Genomic DNA, 5,617 nt, shown 5'->3' with positions numbered 1-5,617 from the left:
CTTAATTAATTAATGAGAATTACTTTAAAGAAAGCAGTAAATGTTAAAGAGCAATAGGTCAATTTAGGATGCTTTTCCCGAGTTAAGGGGACTAGAACGCCACACAGAGAAGAGGGAATTTCTCCTAATAAGGTGTGTATAGGGAATACTTCCTCTTTATTCTAAAAGTGAAAAGATTAATTTCTCAAATTCAGAAGGCATGCTCAATGATAAACTTAAACCTTGATGATACTCCACATACTACATTTTTGTAGGTCATAAAAAGGGAAAGTGGCTATTATTTCTTTTATTAGGAAAGGGCAAAAGACTAGGACTGGACCTTCTCAGAAGCCTCCAGGGTTTTCATAGCTGTTAAAATAATCTGCATTCTTTAGCGATGATAATTGTTTCTGTAGTTAGTGACTGGGACACAACTAGCCCTTAGCTCTCCCTACCAAGGTGCCCCTTATTGGAAGAGATCTGGTGTGAGAAAAATCTGTCTTATCTTTTGGGGAAGAAAAGAATGACAGGTTTTAGACAATTTTCCCTTTATGCACTGCGGATAGCGCATTTGCCTTGCACGCGGTCAACCTGGGTTCGATTCCTTCGCCCCTCTCGGAGAGCTCGGCAAGCTACCAAGAGTATCTCGCCTGCATGGCAGAGCCTGGCAAGCTACCCATGATGTATTAATATGACAAAAACAACAAGTCTCACAATGACATGTTACTGGTGCCCGCTCGAGCAAATCAATGAGCAAAGGATGACAGTAATACAGTGATACTATTTCCTGTATTATTTTTTGAATTGAACTATAGTCAGTATCTATAGATAGAAAATTTATGATTATATCCTATAAATGACCCTATATTCCACAGTTCATTATAGTATTTGATGAGTTGTTATATTTTAAAAACAGAAACATGGTAGGATTAATATTTTATGATAAAAATTGAAGAACATTTCCAAGGCTCAAAGGAATAGTAGGAAGCAAACTTAGGATATTCTTAAAGAATCATTTTTGGATCTGCTCCAGCATATGAGCAAATATTCAATTGAATCACATTCAGCTTCAGTTTTAAGACATTATTGAATGGATAGATCATTTCTGTCTAAAATTTCAGAGCCCATATAACAAGATCCAGTTATAATTATAAAAGTAACTTCATCAGTTTTTTCTAATACTACAATATCACTAATGCCTTTTAGTCATTTAAAATTTATTTATTATTGTCCCCCACACCTCATATCTTCTTTCCCTTCACTCACCTACAATCAGCTCTATTTTAAAAGTCAAAATTACTTTGCTGATTCTTGAGTAAAAGCATTCTTCTCCTCTATCCTGCCAATTATTGGGTCTACTACTAGGGCAAATAGCTTGAATATTTAAATTTTTTAATCCTTAAATTGAATAAAGTGTGAAATCTTACACATATGTTAAAGTTATTTAAATGGTTGCTTTCTGATTCTAACTTCATCTTTTTTTCTCCCATTACAGTTGGAACATATTGCAATTGCCTTTTCCCCCCACTGTTATTAACTTTCCCCCTTTTATCAGAAAAAGGATCTTGCTTTCTTTGATTCTCTTATTGATATTTTAAAAGAACTTTTTTCCCTCTCTTGGGTCTCTCTCAGGCAAGTTCGATCTCAATTGTACTTTGTCATTCATTGTCAGTCTTTGTGTCCATCCTCTTATCCCAGCCTAGTTTTTTTACTTCCTTTTATTTTTCCATAGGGGGAGGGCAGAAAGTAGGGGTACGGATAGTCTTCCCTCCTTTACAGGCCTTTAGCATACTCCTTTCAAATAGAAATAGCTGCTTGTAGGAAAGCACAATGTTTCTTTGTTTCAATTAATTAAAGCCTTATGTGACACACATTCATCTAGAGAGATTTTAGAATTGAACTTCTAAGAAACTAATAACCGAGCAATTCTGATCTTGGGCTTTGGTCACTGAAGATCAGGAAAGACATCTGCTTCAGTACCCCCATCTGGCTTTTACACATGCATTTCAGACTCAGTATGATCTTTGTTTTTCTTTTATGTCTGCCCATCTGCTTATATGGTGTGTTCCCACCCTAACATATTTTCAAACCCTTGCCATAGGGCAGAACTGCCAAGCAATTATTTGTTGAGATAGATAGTCCACATAATACTGTAAGTGACATCTGTTCTGTAGGAAATCCCTCCCTTGTGGCAGCAATGTCATATCGGCAACGCATAGGAATATGGGAATTGACATACAGGAACCATTGAATATTTCTTCTTATCATCCTGAATTCTCACTCGGAGAGCAACCAATACCAGATGCTTTACAGGGCCATGTAACCCCCTGACTCTTTCTCTTGTTCTCTCTACACCTATGTAATTGGCAACACTACACTATGGGGAAAATTTCTTTCTGACCCCAGCTGGTAACCAAATTATGCCCTAAGGCATGAATATTGGCATATTTTACAGCTTATTGTAGCTACGTGAAAATGAAATGTTTTTCATAATAATGTGCTTACTAGATTGTTTGACCTAAATAATAGTTTGGATAAGAAATCCCAGGAATTATTCTTAATGACTTGTTATTTGGCAAAATTACAATGACAGTTGAACACTGTCTTTAAAGACTATTGATCCCCTCTTCAGCTATTGGTTCATCTTTAAACTATTTTAAACAGATGATGCAAGAAATAATCCATAGTTCATAATAGTTGCTGCTGAAATCTAAAAGGTGTGTTTGGTAAAAATTATATTTTCTGGTTCTGAATAAAAAGTGAGTTTATTGATTTGATGTTAATAAGATAGGGAAAATTTCGAGTTATAGTCATTATAAAACTAAGAATAAAATATACAAGGTCGGTTCTATATAAATTCCCATTAGATTTCTCAAACCATCTACTCTACTACTGCTTGTCCCTTGAACATTCTTCTGAATAGGATGAAAATTTGATATCTAGAAAAGTTAGGGTGGTATAGTTAAGAAAGATTTTAAAAACTAGAGTTAAAAGAACACAGCCATTTACTTGTATAAATATTTACTTTAGTTTATGTTAAAGTAAAATCTGTGCTTTGTGCACTTTTATTTGAAAATAAGCATATACAGAAAGCAATGAAAATTGGTAATCTAAATCAGCAACTATTTACTTCTTCTGCCTTAGCTCAGCACCCTAACCTCGTATTTGAAATATTTATTTGCTGCCTATCCTGCTTATTATAACATAACTATTCCGGGACTAATGGTGTAGGGTACTCTCTTTCAAAAGTCTAGCTGTTTTTAGCTGTCTATAAAACAACAATACTTTTATTTTCTAGTAGTATAACTTGAATTTTGTATGTGTACCTGGTCAACATGGTTTAGTCCAGGGTCTATGTGGAAAGAAGTTATAACATGGAGTAGACACTCAGTTATTTGGGGAGTATTCTTACTGTTACAATCTCTACTTACTGGCTTTTCAAATATCACTATTCAGAAACTCCTTACTTCTTGATTATTAACTGCATAACAGCCCTTAGTAGAATATTATGCTGCAGCACTATTGGCCCGTTCTTCAATTTGCTCGAGTGGGCACCAGTAACGTCTCCATTGTGAGACTTGTCGTTACTGTTTTTGGCATATTGAATATGCCATTAGTAGCTTGCCAGGCTCTGCTGTGTGGGCGGAATACTCTTGGTATCTTGTCTGGCTCTTCTAGAGGGGCAGAGAAATCGAACCTCGGTCGACCGTGTGCGAGGCAAACGCCCTACCCACTGTGCTATCGCTCCAGTCTGCTCCAGATCAAGAGTAGTGAATATTATGCTAACTTTCTTTAAATCTGTGAAAACATAAATTTATAAATAGTACAAAGAACAGTATTATTATACAAATATAATAATACAAAGGAACTGATTCTTATATATGTTCCTTTATCCATATATTGGTCATTTAGATTCATTTTTGGTTTGATTTTTTCAACTTCACCCCTTGCCTGGATGCTCAGGCACCCTGTGGTAATGAGCACCAAACCAGGGCTTCCCTCATGCAAAGCATGGGCTCCAGCAGGCTCCCTGGCTTCTTTCTATATATTTCAGATATAAAAAGATCTTTTATAGAACATAAATTCTAATTTGGTAAAATCCAATCTGCCAATTATTTATTTTTGTTTGTTTTGTATTTTTGGTCATACCTGGTGGTACTCAGGGCTTATTCCTAGCTTTGTGTTCATGGATCACTTCTGGGTGCTCAGGTGAACATACATGGTGCTGGGGATTGAATCAGGGTTGCCTTGTTCAAGTTACCCCTTGAACTCTCTCTCCAACCCTGACAATTATTTATTTTCTTGTTTTGGTGTCATGCTTGAGAAATATTTTTTATCCATTTCTCAATATAACCTGTTAGTATTTTGTTAAGGACTTTTGCATCTAAATCAAGGAAGATATTAATCTTGAGCTTCCTTCCTTCCTTCCTTCCTTCCTTCCTTCCTTCCTTCCTTCCTTCCTTCCTTCCTTCCTTCCTTCCTTCCTTCCTTCCTTCCTTCCTTCCTTCCTTCCTTCCTTCCTTCCTTCTTTCCTTTCCCTCCTCTCCTTCTCTCCATTCTTTTATATTTGATTTATTAATTTTCGGGGTGAAGGCTTCCCAAGCAGTTTTCAGGTGCCTTATGGAGCACTCCTGGTGATACTAAAGCAGGTCAGCAATTCAGCTCCAAGGCCCAGCAGCAATTCAGAGCTGGAAATTACTACAGCCATCTGACCATTATCGGAGATCATCAGGACATTTCTGGTGATGTTTGGGGCAGGGGTGGAGGCATGTGGTGTGTAGCTTGGCACATGCAAGGCAAACGCCTAACTCTTGATCTCCCGATCCTTGTTTTTACTCTTTATTTGATATTTTTGGTAATTTTCTTGTCTGACTTTGAATATTAGATAATACTGATCCTATGAAGTAAGCTGTAAAGTGTTAGGTAATCTATTTTCTGGAAGGGGATATGTACTTTTGATGCTAATTTAGTTTTGCTATTTGGTAGATATCTTAAGCCATTGGAGTTCAGAGATTTTTCATTTGTATACTTTAAAATAACAAGTTTAACGTTTAAATCATTATAGTGTTAGAACTCCCAACTAAAGATGTGGATTTTTCAGGTTTTCTTTCCAATTTAATAGTTACTTTTTTCATGTAATTTCAACGGTATACACACATGTAAAATAGCTATGTCTTCTTGGTACATCAATTACCAACTACTATGTTTCATTACCAACTACTATATTTCTTAGTCTATATTATGTTTATTTGCTCTTAACTTTGTGATGTTTATAGAGGAATTATTGCTTTTCAAAACTCTAAGTTTGGATGGCATATTAAAATACATTTCTTAAGGCATTATACAATTTAGTAATATTTTCACTGTTAATCTCTGCCCTTCAATTGCTATCTTTACACTAGTTGCAATTAAGAACATTTATCTATTTGGGGATGTGATAGCTTCTATTTTATAGGTTTCCTATTTCATTTATTTTGCCATTATTCTAGTTTTTTCTTTCTATCTTGTGGGTTGCATAAAAATACTTTAAAGTTATGTTATGTTTATTTTGTGTTTTGAGTATATATCATTGGATAGACATTTAGGTCACTTTAATTATTATTGATTTATCTATCTTGGTGGACCATATATGGAGCTG

This window comes from Sorex araneus, chromosome 1 (assembly GCF_027595985.1).
Source record: "Sorex araneus isolate mSorAra2 chromosome 1, mSorAra2.pri, whole genome shotgun sequence".
Lineage (NCBI taxonomy): Eukaryota > Metazoa > Chordata > Mammalia > Eulipotyphla > Soricidae > Sorex > Sorex araneus.
Note: the sequence above shows the minus strand (reverse complement) of the source record.